The sequence below is a fragment of the Narcine bancroftii genome, chromosome 3, assembly GCF_036971445.1.
Source record: "Narcine bancroftii isolate sNarBan1 chromosome 3, sNarBan1.hap1, whole genome shotgun sequence".
NCBI classification, from domain to species: domain Eukaryota; kingdom Metazoa; phylum Chordata; class Chondrichthyes; order Torpediniformes; family Narcinidae; genus Narcine; species Narcine bancroftii.
The window spans coordinates 14581425-14602947 of record NC_091471.1 but is presented as its reverse complement, the minus strand read 5'-3'; the positions used below and the strand labels follow the sequence as shown (position 1 = coordinate 14602947).

The following is a 21523-nucleotide window of genomic DNA, read 5'->3' as shown; positions in this document are numbered from 1 at the left end:
GAGATAAATTATGGCACATTTTGTTTTAGTGTAGGTCACATGCAAACACTTCAAAATAGATCTCAGTTAAAATGCCAGAGCTCTGCTCAAGCCAGACAGTCCAAGCTCACTTCTCATTCCTCCAAGTTCACTGATTGAGGCAATTTTTATACTGTGCAAAGAATTTAACATTTATGGAGTTCGCCAGGCTTTGGTGCTTGAAAGGCAAATGGTTACTGCCCAGGAAGGTTCTTGTTGGTGTTCAGAGAGATATTTGTTGCTCCCACAACTGATCCCTTCTGATCAGCCACTTCAGTGTTTTTCTAAAGAAACTTTCCCCCTCAGGGTTCTCCAGATGATAACCTCTTTCTTTCAGGTCACCACAGAGTTCCTTTTTGCTTCTCTTATTTCAAGTGAAACATTATACAGTCAGTCTTCTCCGCTTGTACAGACCACAAGGGCTTTGACCAGGCTGAACTAAGAACTCACAAACCATCTTCAAAATATGGTTTTTCCACAAGCTTGTCAGCTTGTCCTGTTCCAGTCCCAGCTGCTGCTGCTGAACTGTAGAACTGTAGAACTGAATTCTCTCTCTCCCTCTCTCTCTCTCTCTCTCTCTCTCTATCTCTCTCTCAATCTCCCTCTCAATCTCTCTCTCTCTCTCTCTCTCTCTCTCTCTCTCTCTCTCTCTCTCTCTCTCTTTCTCTCTCTCTCTCTCTGTCTCTCACTCAGAGAAACCACATGACCCACTTAGAATAGCAAACTGCACTCAGACTGTGGCACTGGACCCAATCTTCTGAATTCGTTCATCTGTTGCTTTCCAAGACAATAATCCATTACTCCACAGCCTGTCCAATTAACACCTACATGTCAAGTTCTTATAGGCATTCTTCAAAGATTATGCAAAGGCACTCGGAGCCTGGACTGTCTGGCTTGAGCAGAGCTCTGGCATTTTAAATGAGATCTGTTTTGAAGTGTTTGCAAATGACCTTCACTAAAACAAAATGTGCCACATAACAGCTGTATGATGTTACTTATTCCTCTGTGGCGTCTGCCTTTTGGAAAAAAAAACATAAGGGTAAAATACTTTGGGAAGCACAGAAGTCCTGTTTTTCTTCAGGTCACACTCCATTCCAATGGCAGCACCTCTCCCCAACAACACCATTATTTGAGTCACATCAGCATGTTGATTGCACTCCTCAAAGAAGAAAGCAAGAAAAGTGCCTTGATCATTTGTCCAACCCCGCACTCCATCCTTCACAGGTAAGCTCCTCACTGATCACCAACAAAGGCGGACCCCAAGGATGCATTCTCTGTCCATTGTTCAACTCATTATACACCCATGACTGTGTGAACAGGCACAATTCCAATGCCATCTACAAGTTTGCCGATGACACCACAGTAGTCGGCAGAATCACAGATGGCAATGAGGAAGCGTTCAGAAGGGAGATGGATCAGCTCATTGAATGGTGTAACAACCTTGCGCTTAACATCAGTAAAACCAAAGAAATGATTGTGGAGCAGGAAGAAGTCAGGGGAACATGACCCAGCCCTCATTGAGGGCTCAGTAGCTGAGAGGTTTAAAATCTTCAAATTTCTGGGTGTTAACATCTCCAACGATCTGTTCTGGAGCCATCACGTTGATGCAATCACAAAGAAGGCTCGCCAGCGACTATACTTCATTAGGCATCTGAGGAGATTCGGCATGTCAACAGGGAGTCTTGTAAACTTCTACAGGTGTACTGTGGAGAACATTCTGACTGGTTGCATCGCAGCCTGGTATAGAAGTGCCAATTCTCAAGACAAGAATAAATTGCAGAGGGTTGTGGACTCGGCCTGCAGCGTCACAGGCACCAGAATTCAGTCCATCAAGGACATCTACATGAGGAAGAGCCTTAAGAAAGCAGCCTCTATCCTCAAAGACTCCCAACCTCCAGGCCATGCCCTCTTTACTCTGCTGCCATCAGGGAAAAGGTGCAGGAGCCTGAAGATGAGCACTCAGTGGCAGAAGGACAGTTTCTTCCCCGCTGCCATCAGATTCCTGAATAATCAATAATTTTTTGAATCAAAGAGACTTACTTACTTCTTGTGCACTATTAGTTTTGCTTTTTTCATACAGTGATGTAGTAAAAAATGAATGTACAAGTAAGATGCTGCCACAAAACACTGAAGTTTGTGACTTGTTCATGACTATAAATCCTGATTCTGAGTCGGAGAACATTCAAATCTTGGGAGAAAATGAAATATGGAACCCACCACCTAATAGCTCTTAATAGCCTATATACACCTGAGATTGTTTGATCTCGGAAGCTAAGCAGGCTCAGGCTTGGCCAGTACTTGGAAGGGAGACCATTCCAAGGAACACCAGGTGCTGTAGGTTTCTGTGAGGGGTGCTGGACAAAGTGGCGACTCTCTGTCTGCCTTACAATAGACAAAAGTTAAAGAATTTTGTGTGTGTTACATTCTAAATGTGGTATTATGTATTGGAACCCTTACCTTTACCTTTACAACCACTGGAAGAAGCTGAGACAGATGCAGCTATACAAACAAAGAAATCCCTGAGGAAAGGATGTTGCCATGGTTGAATGAGCAGAGGTGGTGATGGATTTGTAAGGAGTGCAGGGCTACAAAGCACAGGCTATTTGATCCAACCATTCCATGACAGGACACTCTTGTCTTTCCTTGTTTAAATCCATCAGCGTTTTGATCAATTCCTTTTCATATTTTGTCGAGAATCCCTATAAATGCAATTACAGTGCGTGCATCAATAATTTCCTGTGGCAGTGAGTTCCGCATCCATGAATTCACTGGGTGAGGAAGTTTTTTTGGAATTTCTTGAAGATAGGCATGGACAAGTTGAGTGGTGGTGTAAATGCCATGCCATCCCATGAAAATTAAAATGCAATATCCAGTCAAGTTTATTGTCATCTGATTGTACAAGTACAACCTGACGGAACAGTGGTGTCCGGTCCTCTCTATAAAAATAAATAAATACACATTGCTTTGTAGAAAGGAGAGTCTTTGATGAATAGTGTGAGCAGCTCCTTTGGTTGTTCAGCACTCTCACAGCCTGTGGGAAAAAGCTAGTGGTTCTGGCTCTGGTACCCCTATATCTCTTCCCTGATGGGAGCAGCTGAAAGATGCTGTGTGCAGGGTGGAAGGAGTCCTCAATGATTTTTCATGCCCTCTTCAGACCATGATCCCATAGATCACATCGATGGGGGGAGGGAGACTCCAGTGATCCTCTCTGCCACTCTTATGGTCCTGTGGATTGGCCACCGATCCATTTCTCCGCAGCAACAGTACCACACTGTGATTCAGCCGGCCAGGATGCTCTCAATAGAGCTCCTGTAGAAGGTTTACATAATGACAGCCACTGTTGTACCTTCCTGACAAACGAGGAGATAATGGGTGTCCACGATTAGTCACTAATTATTCTCATAGTAAGTACAAAATGTTGATTGCAACATGACACTTTGAAGAAAATGCCAATAGATCAAATATAGATCATACCCAAAACGGACAAAGGTGCCTCCTTTTGATGAAGGTTTTGTGAGGTTCTTTAGAACCCTAGAATTATAGAAAATTACAGCAAAGAAACAGGCCCCTTCCACCCTTCAAGTCTGTGCCAAACCATTTTTATGCCTAGTCCATAGCCCTTCATACCTTTCCCATCCAATTACCTGTCCAAATTCTTAAATGTTGAAATTGAGTGCGCATTCACCACTTTAGCTGTGTCTCTGCTCCCTGCTCTCCGCAGGTCTCCATCTATGTGAAAAGGTTTCCCCCAGGTTCCCTTTCAATCTTCCCCCTTCATTTTAAACCAATGCTCTTATTTTAGATTCTCTTAGGCTGGAGTGAAGACTGTGGCCATTGCACATTACTGCCTCTCATCATATTGTCCAGAGTCATGGATATTAAGTTGTTCTGGGACAAGGGCATTTTGGGAGATATCCCCACCTTTAATCCAATACAATGAATTATTCTTTTCCATGCCTGAAGTACATGCTTTCTTTGAAATTAATTTAGTGTCTGATTTAAATATAAACTCTCCTGCTATCTTTTCACCTACCACAATATGTGCGGGGGTTGGGGGGGATGTACCTCAAAGAGTGAGGTGATACATCTCGCCTGGGCTGCCCAATAATATTTTTTGAAATCTGGCAAGTTTTTAATCCCAAACAACTTTTCCTTGGAGATTTCAGCCACTTTATTATTCCACAGTAACTTTCTTACACATCTTCTGAGCATCTTAAAGAAGCCTCGGGGCAACGGAATGAGTAATGACTGAAATAGATAATGTAGCTTTGGCATCACCTTAATTTTAATACAATTAACACTGCCCATCAAAGTTGGGCAGAGTTCTCCATCTATCGAGGTCCTCCTCAATCTTCCGGAGCAGGAGGAGTCACGTGATGGAGTAGTGGCCGGACGGTGAACTCCAGCCCTCTCCAGAAAAGTCGGAAAAAACAAAGGAAAACACAAAGGCACAGAAATAAAAGTTAAAGAAAAGTGAGTATAAAGGTGGAAAGAAGATGGCGACAAAAAAATAAAAATCAAAATCAACGGTAAGAAGAGAGGAAGAGAAGACAACGGAGGAAGAAGGAGAAGGCCTTACCTGTTCGAAGAGGCCCGCTGTGGAGAGAGAAACCCGCTTCCTCAGGTCGGTAGAAATTGGACTACAAAAATGGCTCGCTGAGCCGAGTAAAAGTGCGCAACCGCGCATGCGCGAGGAGTCACGCATGCGCGATGCGCATGAAAGAAAACACACCGACGGGAGGGGGGACCAGCTGGGGAGTCGATCTCCACAGCCAGCAACGACAGCTGCAGAACACCTGCAGCAAGAAGAGAACACAGAAGACAATGGAAACAAGAAAGAAGAGAAGAAAAGGGCAACAAAGAAACAACAGATGGCCAACCCAGAGGAAGAAGAAGAGGAAGAATACAGTGAAATAGAAGAAAGGAAAGGCAAGATAAAGGATATACTTTCTCTTGTTAAAGGATACATGGAGTCATTTAAAGAATGGCAGACACAGGAATTTAATGATTTAAGAAGAAGAATAAACAACACAGAAGAGAAAATGAACAAAATAGATATGACCTTAACAGAAATGGGAAAGAAAATGGACAAGATGGAAGAGCGGGCAGTAGCAGCAGAAATGGAGGTAGAAGACTTAAAAAAGAAATTGGAGGAATCTAATAAAAAAGCTAAAGAGACACAAGAACTACTAGCTCAAAAAATAGATATAATGGAAAATTATAACAGAAGAAATAACATAAAGATAGTGGGCCTTAAGGAAGATGAAGAAGGCAAGAATATGAGGGAGTTTATAAAAGATTGGATCCCTAGGATCCTAGGATGTCCAGAACTACAGCAAGAAATGGAAATAGAAAGGGCACATAGAGCATTGGCCTTTAAACCACAACCACAACAAAAACCAAGATCTATTTTAGTAAAATTCCTAAGATATACGACAAGAGAAAAGATACTGGAGAAGACAATGGAAAAAGTAAGAGATGGCAACAAGCCACTGGAGTATAAAGGGCAAAAAATCTTCATTTATCCAGATATAAGTTTTGAACTCCTAAAGAAGAGAAAGGAGTTCAATACAGCAAAGGCGATTTTATGGAAGAAAGGGTATAAATTTATACTAAAGCATCCAGCGGTATTGAAAATATTTATTCCAGGAAAACAAAACAGACTATTCTCGGATCCAGAAGAAGCACGAAAATTTGCAGAACAACTACAAAATAGACGGAGAGATGAAGACGTGTAATGAGAGTAAAAATGATCACGATTGATATGTATGTGGGTAAAGAGGTATAAGAGTGTATAGGTATAATGTGCATACGTGAATGTATCGGTACTTAGAGGAAAATATAGATAGTATAGACAAGAATTAATAAGGGAAGGTAATGGAATAGAGAGAACAAGGAGGGAATTAAAAGAGTGACCTTTGTTACATATGAAAAGTGAAATCTTTTCGGGGGGGGCTGGGTGGGGGGGAATAGCGGTCACTGCAAAATCAGTTGACGCTTGCGAGTGAATTCGCAAACCCAAATGGAGAGGGGAGATGTGGTTGTCCGACAAGGGATAAAGGACAACTCAGGAGGGGAAGGGGAGATTGGGGCTAAAGAAGTTATAAATAGGAGAATAAGGAAAATGTTTGATGTTTTAGGAATGTTGTCTTATAAAGGGTTTAAAATAAGAAAACAGAAATGGAAAAGGAGGAAAGGCAATGATGGAAAAACGGAAAGGGAAGATAAACAAAGTATAAAATGGCTACGTTGAACTATATGACTTTAAATATTAATGGAATACATAACCAAATTAAAAGGAAGAAACTGCTAAATTTACTGAAAAAAGAAAAAATTGATATAGCATTTGTCCAAGAAACACACTTAACTGAATTGGAGCACAAGAAATTGAAGAGAGATTGGGTAGGTCATGTAACAGCAGCATCGTATAATTCAAAAGCAAGAGGAGTGGCTATATTAATTAGTAAAAATGTGCCATTTAAAATAGAAGAGGAAATAATAGATCCAGCAGGGAGATATGTAATGATAAAATGTCAGATATATTCGGAGTTTTGGAATCTACTTAATGTATATTCACCTAACGAAGAAGATCAAAAGTTTATGCAAGATATCTTTTTGAAGTAGCTAATACGCAAGGGAACATACTAATAGGAGGGGATTTCAACCTGAATTTGGATTCAAATATGGATAAAACTGGGAAAAAAATTAACAGAAAGAACCAAGTAACCAAATTTATAATTAAACCAATGCAAGAAATGCAACTTTTGGATATATGGAGGAAACAAAACCCAAAAGAAAAGGAATATTCATATTACTCGGCTAGACATAAAACATACTCAAGAATAGACCTATTTTTGTTATCAGCTCGTATGCAAGATAGAGTAAGAAAAACAGAATATAAAGCTAGAATACTATCGGACCATTCACCCTTAATATTGACAGTAAAGCTAGAGGACATCCCTCCAAGAATGTATAGATGGAGACTAAACCCCATGCTACTTAAAAGGCAGGATTTTAGAGAATTTATTGAAAAACAATTAAAAATGTATTTTGAAATAAATACGGAATCAGTGGAAGATAAGTTTATACTATGGGATGCAATGAAAGCATTCATTAGAGGACAAATAATAAGTAATGTAACCAAGATGAAGAAGGACTATAATCAGGAAACAGAGCAGTTGGAAAGGGAAATAGTAAATATAGAAAAAAAATTAGCAATGAAGGAAGATACAACTAAAATAAGAGAATTGGCGGATAAAAAAATAAAATATGAAACATTACAAACATATAAGGTAGAGAAGAATATAATGAAGACAAAACAGAAATATTATGAACTGGGTGAAAAAACGCACAAAATCCTAGCATGGCAGCTTAAGACAGAACAAGCTAAGAAAATGGTATTGGCATCAAGGAAAAAAGACAAACAAATTACATATAATCCAAAAGAAATTAAGGAAAACTTTAGAGAATTCTATGAACAATTATACCGAACTGAAAACGAAGGGAAAGAAGGGAAAATAGATGAATTTTTGACTAAAATTGAACTACCAAAACTACAAATAGAGGAACAAAATAAATTAACAGAACCATTTGGAACAGTAGAAATACAAGAGATAATAAAAAAATTACCAAATAATAAGACACCAGGAGAGGATGGACTCCCAATAGAATTCTACAAAACATTTAAAGACTTATTAATTCCGCCCCTCCTGGATGTAATCAACCAGATTGATGAAACACAAAGCTTACCAGATTCATGTAAAACAGCAATAATTACAGTAATACTAAAACAAGGGAAAGATCCACTCTCACCAGCGTCATATAGACCAATATCTTTACTAAACACAGATTATATTATAAGATAATAGCTAAACTATTAGCAAACAGATTAGCAGAGCAGGTACCGAAAATGGTAAATTTAGACCAAACTGGATTTATCAAAAAAAGACGCACAACAGACAATATTTGTAAATTTATTAACTTAATTCATGCAGTAGAAGGAAATAAAACACCTACAGTAGCAGTTGCTTTAGACGCAGAGAAGGCCTTCGACAGAGTAGAATGGAATTATTTGTTCAAAGTATTGCAAAAATTCAGTTTACCAGAGAAGTATATTAATTGGACTAAAGCATTATATAAGGGACCGTTAGCGAAAGTGACAGTAAATGGACATGTATCAAAACAATTTAACTTAAGCAGGTCAACGCAGCAGGGATGCCCACTATCACCTTTATTGTTTGCGTTAGCTATAGAACCACTAGCAAAATTGATAAGAATAGATAATAATATAAAAGGAATAAAAATAAAAGACAAGGAATATAAAATCAGTCTATTTGCGGACGATGTTATAGTGTACTTAACAGAACCAGAACTATCAATAAAAGAATTATATAAGAAATTGAAGGAATATGGAGAAGTGTCGGGTTACAAGATAAACGTAAATAAAAGTGAAGCAATGCCTATGAATAATGCGGATTTCTCAAAATTTAAGAAGGAATCTCCATTTAGATGGCAAATGCAGGCAATAAGATACCTAGGTGTACAAATAAACAAAAATCTCGGCCAATTATACAAACTCATTTATTACCCACTAATGAAAAAATTACAGGACGATTTAGAGCATTGGAAAGATCTACCACTAACACTAATAGGAAGGATAAACTGTATTAAAATGAGCATTTTTCCAAAGATATTATACTTATTTCAGGCATTGCCAATACAACTGACAGAAAAATTCTTCAAAGAGTTAAAGAAAATAATAAGGAAATTTTTATGGAGAGGGGGGAAACCGAGGATAGCACTGGATAAATTAACAGAAGGGTATAAACAAGGAGGCTTACAATTGCCAAACTTTAAAAATTATTATAGAGCCGCACAATTAAGATACCTATCAGATTTTTATCAAACAAGGGAAAAACCAGACTGGACGAGATTAGAATTAGATAAAATAGGGGAAAAGATACCTGAACACATATTATATAAATGGGATGAAAAATTGGTACAACATAGAACTTCTCCAGTATTACATCATCTCCTCAATATTTGGAAGAAGATTCATGTAGAAAGAAATAAAACAAATTATCAATTACCAAAACTAATATTGACGCAAAATAAGTTACTCCCTTTTACAATAGATAACCTTTCCTTTAGAGAATGGGAAAAAAAAGGGATTAAAAGAATAGAGAATTGTTTTTCAGGAAGTAGATTCTTATCCTTTGAACAAATGAGAGATAAGTACAATATAACTGGAGATACAGCGCTGGCATATTACCAACTGAGATCCTACTTGAAAGATAAATTAGGAAGCAATTTGAGTTTGCCAGAGGGAAGTAACCTTGTATATGTGATTACAGATACAATGTTAATCAAAAGATTTATAACAAATATGTATATTAAACTGCAAGAAAAAGAGAATGAGGAAACAAATGGTAAAACTAAACAAAAATGGGAACAAGATTTAAATATAAAGATAAAAAAGGAAACGTGGGAGAAATTATGTTCTGGAACAATAAATACAATAAATACGAGGCTACGTATGATACAATATAACTGGCTACACAGACTATACATTACACCTCAAAAGTTAAATAAATGGGACCCAACAGTATCTGATAGATGTTTTCGATGTAAAAAAGAAATGGGAACAACAATTCATGCAATCTGGACATGTGAGAAAGTAGAAAAATTTGGGGAAGATCTCAATCAGATATTAAATAAAATAACAGAAAACAATATACCAAAGAATCCAGAGATCTTTCTTCTAAGTAACATAAAAAACAAAGAATTTGGAATTGATTTGGAGGATGCACAAAAAAGATTTGTTAAGATAGCCCTAGCCGTAGCAAAAAAATGTATTATGTCAACCTGGAAATTGGAAGATAATCTGAAAATACAACAATGGTATATAGAAATGAATAAATGTATTCCATTAGAAAAAAATACATATAGTTTAAGAAATAATATTGAAATATTCTTACATTAAATACAATAGCGAAAACATACCGGGGACAATCATTACCTAAGTTGATGGAAGGAGAAGGAAAGAAAAGAATGGACTCAGTAGAATTTCTGGTGTATTTTTGTTGAATGACAACATTATCTGACTGGTTTAATGTAACCTAGATTGTATACCTAAAATGGATCGGGGGGGGGGGTGGGGGGGTGGCTTGGAAGGAGGGAGGGGGGGGGAGAAAAAGTCACTGTATATGTGTGAAAAAGAAAAAGTGTGTAGCATGGCTAATGTGATTTATGGTGTGAAAAATAAAAAAATTATATAAAAAAAAATCTTCCGGAGCAAAGGGGGATAATTGAGTTTGTATAAGTTGCGTAAATCCTTGTCTACTTTTATCCCCAGATATTTAATGCCTTCTTGCAGCCATTTGAATTGATGTCCCTGTTGGTATTGTCCAGAAGCCCCTTTTGTCAAAGGCATAATTTCACTATTGTCTAGATTTACTTTATACCCCAAGACCTTTCTGCAATCCTCCAGTGTGGTCCTCAGCCTGGCCAACAGCCCAGCTGGGTCTATCATATATACTAACACTGTTAGGATAAAAGGCAATGCCAAAAGTTCAAGAGAGCCATAGTTTTCAAGAGAGATTAGAAAGTTAGTTTGAATAAAAAGGGAGGCCTACATTAAATACAAGAAACAAGGTATATACGAGATGCTTAGAAAATGCATGGATTATAAAAAAAAGCTTAAGAAAGATATTAGGAAAGTGAAAAGAAGGTACGAGGTGGCAATAGTGAACAGGGTGAAAGTAAATCTGAAGGGTTTTTACAAATATGTAAATAGCAAAAGGAGAGTGAAGGATAGAATTGGCCCCTTAGAGAATCAGAGTAGAGCCGAATGAGATGGGGGAGATATTGAACAAGTTCTTCTCTTCGGTATTCACCAGGGAAAAAGATATGGAATCGTGTCGGATAAGAGAAGCAAAAGGGGTGATTATGTAAAATGTAGGGATTAGGAAAGAGGGGGTTTTGAAACTTCTGAGGCATATAAAGATGGTTAAGTCTCCGGGTCCAGACAGGATTTTCCCCAGGACCTTGAGGGAAGTCAGGGAGGAAATAGAGGAGGCTCTGACAGTGATTTTTCAAAAGTGGGGCATGGTGCCACAGGATAGGCGTATTGCAAACGCGGTTCCTCCATTTAAAAATGGCTCAAGGTGTAGGCCCAACAATTATAGGCCAGTAAGTTTGATGTCGGTGGTCGGTAAACTAATGGAAAGTATTCTTAGAGATAATATGTATAAGTATCTAGAGGGGTAGGGACTGATCAGGGACACTAAACATGGGTTTGTATGGGGAAGGTCACGTTTGACAAACCTTGTTGAATTTTTTGAGGAAGTGACTAGGAAGGTTGATGAAGGTAGAACAGTAGATGTAGTCTATATTGATTTCAGTAAGGCCTTCGATAAGGTTCCACATGGAAGGTTGGTAAAGATATTAATATTGAGATAGTCAGATGCGTTCAACAATGGCTAGAAGGTAGATGCCAGAGAATCATGGTGGATAACAGTCTGTCAGGATTGAGGCTGGTGACAAGCGGTGTACCTCAGGGATCGGTGTTGGGTCACTTGTTGTTTGTCATTTATATGAATGATTTGGATGATGGAGTGGTAAATTGGGTTAGTAAATATACGAATGATACAAAAATAGGGGGAGTCAATGGAAATATGGAATAAAAAAAAATGAAATTGTAGGTACCCAAGGTAAAATTTTGGCTAACACACCTTTGTTTCAAAAAAACTTTTTCATTTTATGGTTAATAATCAACTTTTGAAGTTATGGGAACAGGAAGGAATTAAATGGTAGAAGATTGCTATGAAGTGGGATATTTTATTTCTTTTCAAAGAATGAAAAAGGTATGAAATATCTTCGAGGACTCTTTTTTCTTATTATCAAGTTAAAGCATTATTATTGGACAATTTTGGATGTACTTAAGGCTGCCTAGACAGTCTAAATTTGAAATTTTACTTACTGATGGTGGCAAGAATGGATTTATATCTGAGATGTACGCTTTATTATAGAATAAAATGCTTAAATCAGATGTTCATAAATCTAGACTGAAGTGGTGAAAAAGATTTGGAAATATCTATTTCTCAGGATGATTGGATGACTATATATGAGGACAGTATGGCTAAAATTGTAAATGTAAGGTATCGAATGGTTCATTATAATTTTATCCATCAATTATACTGGACTCTGTAGAAATTAACAAAATATAAATGTATCTCTTCTGATTTATGCTTTAGATGCCATAAGGAATTGCATTCATTTTTACATTTGGTTTGGTTACGTGAGATGATTAAACCTTTTTGGAGTGAAAATTAAGGAATTTTTGGAAGTTATATTTGAATTTAAAATGTCACTTGATTCTATGATGGATTATATTAAAAAATTGAGTTTGGAGTTAAAATTAGATAAATTTCCAATTGCTTTTCTGAGATCGGCTTTAGCTGTGGCTAGAAAATATCTTCCAATTTCTTGAAAAAAATGAGACTAATTTGAGTAGTCAAAGATGCCATTTGGAAATGTTATCTTGTATTCCCTTGGAAAAGATAACACGTAATTTACAAAATAATAATTCTTTTTTCGTTAAAAATTGGAGCCCATATATGAAATACATGCAATTTAATGATTGATATCTTCTTTCCCATACATTGATGGTGTTGTCCCAATCCAGGGCAAATAATTGAATGGAATTACAGTAGTTGATCTTCTCTTCTTTTACTTTTTAAAATTTTTTTTTGGTAGTTTAGAGGGGGGTTGGTGGGGTGTGTGGGATAGGGTTGGATGTGGGGAGTTATATGGGATAAAATATTATGTATTGGGTTATATTCTGATTGTATGATTTATTATCATTCATAAATAAAATTTTCAAAAAAATAGAGGGAGTTGAGGATAGCGAAAATAGTTTTCAGGGACTACAGAAGGATTTGGACTGCATAGAAGAGTGGGCTGAAAGGTGGCAGATGGAGTTTAATGTAGATAAGTGTGAGGTATCTCATTTTGGGAAGAATAATCAAAACAGGACATATGCAGTGAAGGGGAGGGCATTGAGGAATGCAGAGGAACAGAGAGATCTTGGAATAATCATCATTTTTTTAAAGTGGAGGCTCATTTGGATAGGGGGGTGAAGAAGGCTTTTGGTATGATGGACTTTATAAATCAAAGCATAGAATATAGAAACTGGCAGGAGATGTTGAGACTGTTCAAGGCATTGGAGAGGCCAAGTTTGGAATATTGTGCGCAGTTCTGGTCCCCAAATTATAGGAAGGATATCAATAAGGTAGAGAGAGTGCAGCAAAGATTTACTAAAATGTTGCCTGGATTTCAGTTTCTAGAATACAAAGAAAGATTGATTCGGTTGGGTCTTTATTCATTGGAGCATAGAAGGATGAGGGGGGATTTGATAGAGGTATTTAAAATTATGAGGGGAATTGATAGAGTAGATGCATATAGGCTCTTCCCCTTGAGGGTAGGTGAGATTGGAATGAGGGTTATGAGTTAAGTGTTGGGGGAAAATGTTTAGAAGTAACATGAGAGGGAACTTCTTCACTCAGAGGGTGGTGGCTGAGTGGCATGACCTTCTGGAAGAGGTGGTTGCAGCAGGGTTAATTTTGACATTTAAGATAAAGTTGGATAGGTGCATGGATGTGAGGGGATTAGAGGGTTACGTGAAGGGAGCACGTAAGTGTGACTAGAGGAGACCACTTAAATCGGTATGGACTGGAGGGGCCTGTTTCTGTACTGTAATTGTTTTAAGGTTATATCAGTGAATAGGTTGTTCAAGGTAATGGAGAAATTTGGACTCCAACATCGAAGTACTCGAGATGGCAGAGGCCGGCAGCATCGAATCCACGCTGCTGAAGATCAAACTGCGCTGGGTAGGTCACGTCTCCAGAATGGAGGACCATCGCCTTCCCAAGATCGTGTTATATGACGAGCTCTCCACTGGCCACCGAGACAGAGGTGCACCAAAGAAGAGGTGCAAGGACTGCCTAAAGAAATCTCTTGGTGCCTGCCACATTGACCACCGCCAGTGGGCTGATATCGCCTCAAACCGTGCATCTTGGCGCTTCACAGTTCGGCGGGCAGCAACCTCCTTTGAAGAAGACCGCAGAGCCCACCTCACTGACAAAAGGCAAAGGAGTAAAAACCTAACACCCAACCCCAACCAACAAATTTTCCCTTGCAACCGCTGCAACCGTGTCTGCCTGTCCCGCATCAGACTTGTCAGCCATAAACGAGCCTGCAGCTGACGTGGACATTACCCCTCCATAAATCTTCGTCCGCGAAGCCAAGCCAAAGGAGAAGGTTGATTTTGTATTACACCTGGCTCACCTTAATCCTTTTATGTCTGGATCCCAATGAATGGTTTCCACCAGTGGCTCAATGGCCAGTATGAACAGTGCTGGGGACAATGGACATCCCTGCCTACTGGACATACTCAATGGAAACGCTAGAGAGAGCTGCCTGTTTGTAATAATTTTAACTTGGGGTGTATAGTATAGTGTCCTAAACCAATAAATAAATGTTTGTACTAGTCCAAATTTCTCTATTACCTTGAACAAAATGTCCCATTCCAATCTGCAGAAGGTCTTATCCACTTCCAGAGCTATGGACACTCCCCAAATGTACTCTATTAAGCAATCTAGCTACATTGTTTGCTGATTGCCTCTTTTCTACAAATCCAGCTTGATCTGGATTTATTAATTTTGGCAAATATACCTCCAATGCTTCTGCTATGGTTTTGTAATCTGCATTCAATAACGAGATGGGCCTATAAGAGAAGAGATTCAAAGGCTCACTGCCTTTTTTTAGGATCACTGTGATGGTCGTTGGTGAAAGAGAATCCGGGAGGGTATGCATCTCCACTGCCTGATCCACCAGCTTCTTAAGAAGGGACATTAAGATATCCTTGAACTCTTTTTGAAATTCCACAGGAAAACCATCCTCCCTCGGCAATTTATTAGCCTGCAATAAGCCCAAGGATTTTTTTCAATCTCTCTGGAGAAGGGGGCATAAAGCCCTTCTTGACCTTCCTGATCCAAATTTGACAGTTTCAATGTAAGCAAAAAAATCATCTATTTTAGTAGGATCCACACCCCCTCCCCCATGATTCTGGTTTCTACAGTTCTTTATAGGACATTCTAAATGTTTCATTTATTTCCTTTAGTTTATGTACAATCTTGCCTTCCCACATTTGAATCACGTTGATTGTTCTTGAGACCTCTTTCACCCTCACCTGCCAGGACAAGACTTTATGGACCCTCTCCCCCAGCCCGTAATACTGCTGTCTAGATCTTAAGATCAACTTTTCAGTATTATATTTTTGCAGTGTATTATATTTGAGCATTTTATTAATTAAGTTCTGGTATTTTTCTTCTGAACCCGCTCTTTGATAATCCTTTTCCAATTAGCCTATTTCCTGTTTCAAATTATTGATTTCGCTTATATGCCCCTTTTTGATACCTTTGATACCTTTGGTACATCCAATTTTCTAGCCCCTTATTAGGGACATTTGTCCCATATTAGGACATTGTCAGTAGAAAGGCAGTTCATCTCACAGGACAACACTCTCTGGGCTCTAAAAAAGCTACAAAATAAAGTTTTCTCAACAGAAATGTGTTCAAGCACCATCTATACACTGTAGCCTGCATATATGGTATGATAAACACAGTCAAGGGTGAATGGTCTAACAGCAATTGAGCCGTGTACTTGGTCTGCATTATCCTACTTTCCAACTGGGCTGATGGCAAAAAAAGATAAATGCTTGTGTAGGAATCATGTTGTCTCAAGTAAAATGAGTAATTCCATTCTCTCAAATTCTGCCTTCTCAAGACATATATCAAATTCAGCTCTTTCATAAAAATCAGAAAGGATTTAGCCACCTTGGCTCTTGTTACTTTCTTTGTTGACTTGTTCATGACTGGATTCAGACAAAAATTAAGTGTCCTCCAATCAAGAAATTTTCATTCCACACCACCCCCCCACCCCCCATCGCGCCACCTGTTACCTTCAAGAAGATATCTTGTATAGATTGTTCGTAATGAAAATTTGGGACATATATTATCATTAGTGTCCATGATTTGGAGTATATTTGACAATGCATCATCACAAATCTCCCAGCTGGGTCAGCGACAACACCCCAGACCACCATTGGAGCATTCTTCCTTATCAGGAGAGCTTCTCCCCTGGCTCTGGAATTGAAGAACATCACCACCTACCCCACCCACTCCCTTTTTAACTTTGTATGCTCCTGCTTTGTAAGGTGGGTCTCCTGCAGAAACATTATGTCTACCTCCATTTTTTTTAGGTGTGCCAAAACTCTTTTTCTCTTTATCGTTCCATTTATCCCATTCACATTAAAACTTACAAACTTAATTGTATTATCCATGATCCCAGAGCACTTCCACTGTCTTCTTCCCTTCATTCTTTTCCTCTGATACTAATCTCCTATCTCACTTGTCTTCCGCAGACATCTGACGTAGATGACCATGCTCCAAACAAAACCTAATCAACCTAGAATCAACAATTCAAAGAAATACAAAAAAAACCCCATCTAATCCTTTCCCCTTCTGTTCTCTCCCCTTCTCTACCCATACCCTTCCTGGCACCATGATCACCAACTTTCCCGCCATTTTGGGGCATGCCAAATGCACCCATCTGACTCTTATACTAGCCCCTCTCACTTTTCTTCAAGCTTCCTGTATTAATTTTTATTTTAACAACCAATCTTCTTTAGACAGTAACACAATAAAACATTTCCCTCATAATAAAAATATATACAATATTTACAATCAATAATTCCATCAATTCCCCTTATTTACATTTATACATGGGAGGGTGGCAAGGTTTCCACATACTCCATTTCCTACCCAGGTCTATTTGAAAAAAAACTTTTTCTCCCTCTTGCTCTTATTATCTTCAGTGTTGCAAGGTGAAGGAGGGTAAACTCAACACCTTTTTGCCTTAGATTTTTCTTCACTTGGTCAAATTCCCTCCTGAGCCTTAATAGTGCAGCACTAATGTCCGGGAAGAAGAGGACTCTCACTCCTCCATACTCTGCCGGAACCCATCTCTCCATAGCTCCCCTTGCCGCTGCTTGTAAAACTCTCTCTCTCTGTCATGGTAGTGAAGGAATCAAACCACAACGGAGTGGCGTCACTGATTTGGACCCAGGAAGGGTGCAAGAGACTGCTGGGTCCTTTCTATCTCCAAGTCATCCCCAATTCCTTCCCAACACCTCAGGGATCCACTTTTTGAAGAACCCCACTAGGTCTCTTCCCTCCATACCCGTTTTCACTCCCACGGTCTTACTTCTACTGAAGTATTCAGGAGCGTCCTTTTCCCCCATATTCTTTCTTGTTCCTTCCCCCACATGTCCATCTTCACAAGATTACGAGGAAAAGGAACAGAAGCAGGCCACTAGGCCCATCGAGTCTGTTCTGTAAATCTACACTAAGCTAATCTACACTAGTTCGCATTTCCGGCCTTTTCCCCATATTCTATGATGCCCTCATTAATGAGATACTTGTCTATTTCTTGTTTAAATACTCCCAGTGATCTGAATTCCACTGCTGTATATGGCAGTGAGTTCCACAGATCAACAACCCTCTGGCTAAAGAAGTTCTTCCTAATCTCTATTTTATAAAGATAACCTCTAATTTTCAGACTATGACTCCTTGTCCTCGATTCACCCACCAAGGAAAACATCTTGCCCACATCCACCCTATCTAAACCTTTCAAAATACGAAAAGCCTCTATGAGATCTCCTCTCATTTTCCTGTACTCCAATGAATACAACTCAAGAGCTGCCAAATGCTCCTCATACATTAACCTTTGCTTTCCGTGAATCATCCTAGTAAATCTCCTCTGCATCCTCTCCAGCAACATCACATCTTTTCTAAGATAGAGGGCCCAAAACTGCACACAGTACTCCAAATGAGGTCTCACCAGTGCCCCATAGAGCCTCATCAGTATCTCTCTACTCTTGTACACTATTCCTCTTGAAATGAAGGCCAACATAGCATTCACTTTCTTCAATACCAATTTCACCTGGTCATTAACGTTTAGGTTTCCCTGCACAAGGACACCCAGGTCCCTTTGCACATCCGAGGTCTGAATTTTCACCCCATCCAAATTGTATTCTGCCTGTTTGTTTCCACTGCCAAAATGTACAACTGTACATTTCTCTATGTTGAATCTCATCTGCCATAATTTTGTCCAGTCTCCTAATATGTCCATATCCTTCTGCAACTTTACAGTTTCTAATACACTTCCTACTCCACCAACTATCTTGGTGCCATCTACAAATTTGACCACAAAACCATTTATGCCACAATCCAAATCATTAATATAAATTGTATACAGCAGCGGCCCCAATACCGACCCCTGCGGAACACCACTAGTTACAGGCAGCCATCCAGAACGGGAACCCTTAATTTCAACCTTTTGCTTCCTGCCTATCAGCCACTTCTCTATCCAGTTTAATAACTTCCTTGTAATTCCATCTTATTTAGTAGCCTAATATGCGGCACCTTATCGAAAGCCTTTTGAAAATCTAAATAGATAACATCCATAGCCTCTTCTTTGTCTATCCTACTTGAGATTTCTTCAAAAAACTCTATTAGGTTGGTCAGGCAAGATCTACCCTTTAAAAGACCATGCTGACTTGGACCTAACCTGTCATGCATCTCTAGGTATTTCATCACCTCATCCTTGAGGATCAACTCGAATATCTTCCCAACCACCGATGTCGGACTAATCAGCCTATAGTTTCCTTTTTCCTGTCTCCCACCTTTCTTAAACAGCGGAACCACATTTGTGACCTTTCAATCCTCTAGAATCTCTCCAGAGTCTATCAATTTCTGGAAGATCATTGCCAATGAATCTACAATCTCCAAAGCCACCTCTTTCAAAACCATTTTTTCCACCTTTCTTCCACTCTTTCTATTCTTTCTTATGTCACTTCCACCTTATTGCTTACATTATCTAGCCTTTCCTTGATGGCATTCTGGCCTGCCACCAATATTTTAAAGGTATTATTCATTTGGTGGATAGCATCCATAATATTCCTGGCAGAGGGCACCGAGCCCTCTGCCTTCTTTTTCCCTTGACTTTCTTTCCTCCTGGTCTTTCTCTTTTGTTCATTTCTTTCCTCCTCCTCCCTTTCTGACTCTTCCTCTTCTTACTCCGAGATCTTCAGGCTGACATTGCGCATGCCTCTTATCCTCTCAGCTGTCCTCAACCTCCCAACTTCTCACTGAACCCACAGCCACCAATCCCGACGCCTCGCACCCCCATCATCGTTTCTTTTTTCCTGGCCCCCGCATGGGTTAGCCCGAGTCATTTCTGCTATCCGCTGGCCTCTGCTGACCCACTACGGTCACCCGATGGCACTCCCCCCTCCTCGTTTGCGGCCTTCTCTTGATCTCATTGCTCTCCCGCTCCAGCAAATCCGTCTTCACTCACCCTACCGGGTGAATTTCTGTTCCCCACAAGGCGGTCCAGGGCTCCACTCCCGCCACCATCATAGCTGAGGTTGGCCTCCTTCTCTCCATGAGGCAATCCTGTCCCATTCTCTCTTCTGTCCTGGTTCAACAATTTTTGCTTTCTTCCCATTTTCTTTTGTTTCTTTATCACTTCGATGATATCTTCTTTCTACCTATACATTTTTTCTTAAACGGGATCTTAATTTTTCTGTCTTGATTCTTTTTTTTATCCTGGGAAGTTCTGCCTTGCACCTACTAACTCTCCAACACCATCTTGGAACCTCAAGAATTTTATCTTCATCAGATGTGACAACCTAAATGTAACGGTCAGAGGTAAATTTGCAAAGAGAAGACCTCTCTGGTGTATGTGCCTGAAGAAACTTGAAGGAGCAGAAAAAAATTGGTGTGAGTTCATGGAGAGGATGGAGGAAGGTCTGGCTGGGGGCAAAAATGTTGGTGGGTGGGGAACTTATAACTAACATGGGATTCACGTGTGCAAAGGGGCTGCTACTCACAATGCAAATGGATCATCCATTATGATCCGGGAAGGAACTGAGAGTGTCGAGTGATTGCTAGGACATTATTCTCATTGCTGCATCTCCGGCAGATGCTGGGATCTGAGTAGGATCTGATTTGATATTTTCGTTCATTATCTGGCCACAACCTCACCCTCAATGGGTACTGGGTGCACGTCAGTGGGACGAGACTGAAAAATAGTTTGGCACACAGTCTATAAGGGCCAAAGGACCTGTTTCTGTGCTGCAATGTTCTATTATAGTTATATGGGTAGATTTCCATTTTGGTCCCTCATCAACTTCACCTCTCCTCTTACAACCCATTATTTCTTCACGTTTCTACACATGACCTAATGACTGATAATCTTCTGGAGGAAGGTCAGGGGGCATTAGAGGGATAAAAGAAATGGTCAATTTTAAAATAAATAATTTATAGATAGAGCGTGGTTTTGGCCTATGTGGTCCAAAAGTTCCAATTAACCTACAAACCCCATATGCTTTTCAAGGTTAGGAGAAAACCAGAGCACCCTGAAGAAACCCATGTAGGACATAGGGAGAACGTTCAAACTCCTTACAGATTGCGCTGGATTAGAACGTTAGTCACCGGCACTGCACTAGCGTTGTGGTGAATGTTACATTACCATGCCACCTGGTTAATGTTTTGGGCCAGAACTCTTTATTGCCTTGATGAATGATTCCGGCTTGCAACATCAATCATTCCTTTCTCCCAGTGATGCTGCTCGACCCCACTGAGTTGTTCCAGCAAATTGTTCGCTGCTTCATATTTGAGTGTCCTGTGTCTCTCCACAAAATTACTAACATTCATTAAGGTACAAAACTGATTTAGATACATTTTTAGATCACAGGCGAATCCCAGATAATGGGGAATCGACATGAATGTGGTGATCAGGCTAGAGATCGGACTGATCATAACCTTTATAAAATAAGGCTTCAGATCGAAGGGGCCATGTGATTGTCACAAGAAATAGGAGCAGGAGTAGGCCTTTTGACCCATTTAAGCTTGTCCGCCATTCACCGTATCCCCATATCCCTTAATTCCCCTACTGTGTAAAAATCTGTTTAAAATATACTGCTTCAATGGGCAGCGAATTCCACAGATCCACCACCCTCTGAGAAAAGCAGTTCCTCCTCATCTGCATCCTAAATCTACCACCCTGAAACTTGAAACTACATCCCCTAGTTTTGGTCTTCCGTACCAATGTAAACAACCTACCTTCCTCTAGTTGATCAATGATGTTTCTATAAGATCCCCTCTCATTCTTCTAAACGCCAGTGAGTACAGTCCCAGACGACTTGATCTCTCCTCTTGGGCTAACCCCTTCATCCTTGGATTCAGTCTGGTGAACCTCCTGTGCACCACCTCCAAAGCCAGGACATCTTTCTACAAGCAAGGAGACCAGAAATGCAAGCAGTATTCCCGATATGGTCTTACCAGTACTTTGCACAATTTCAGCATTATCTTCCTTCTCT

General features: G+C 39.6%; 1 long non-coding RNA gene across 1 annotated transcript in view; it reads right to left on the bottom strand.

Annotated features, from left to right (window-relative positions):
• Positions 1-21523, bottom strand: part of LOC138756053 (uncharacterized) — an 82447-nt gene that overhangs the window by 6216 nt on the left and 54708 nt on the right. The window contains exon 3 of the long non-coding RNA XR_011352705.1: positions 21267-21434. This is a non-coding gene — a long non-coding RNA (uncharacterized lncRNA). The remainder of the gene's footprint in view (positions 1-21266; positions 21435-21523) is intronic.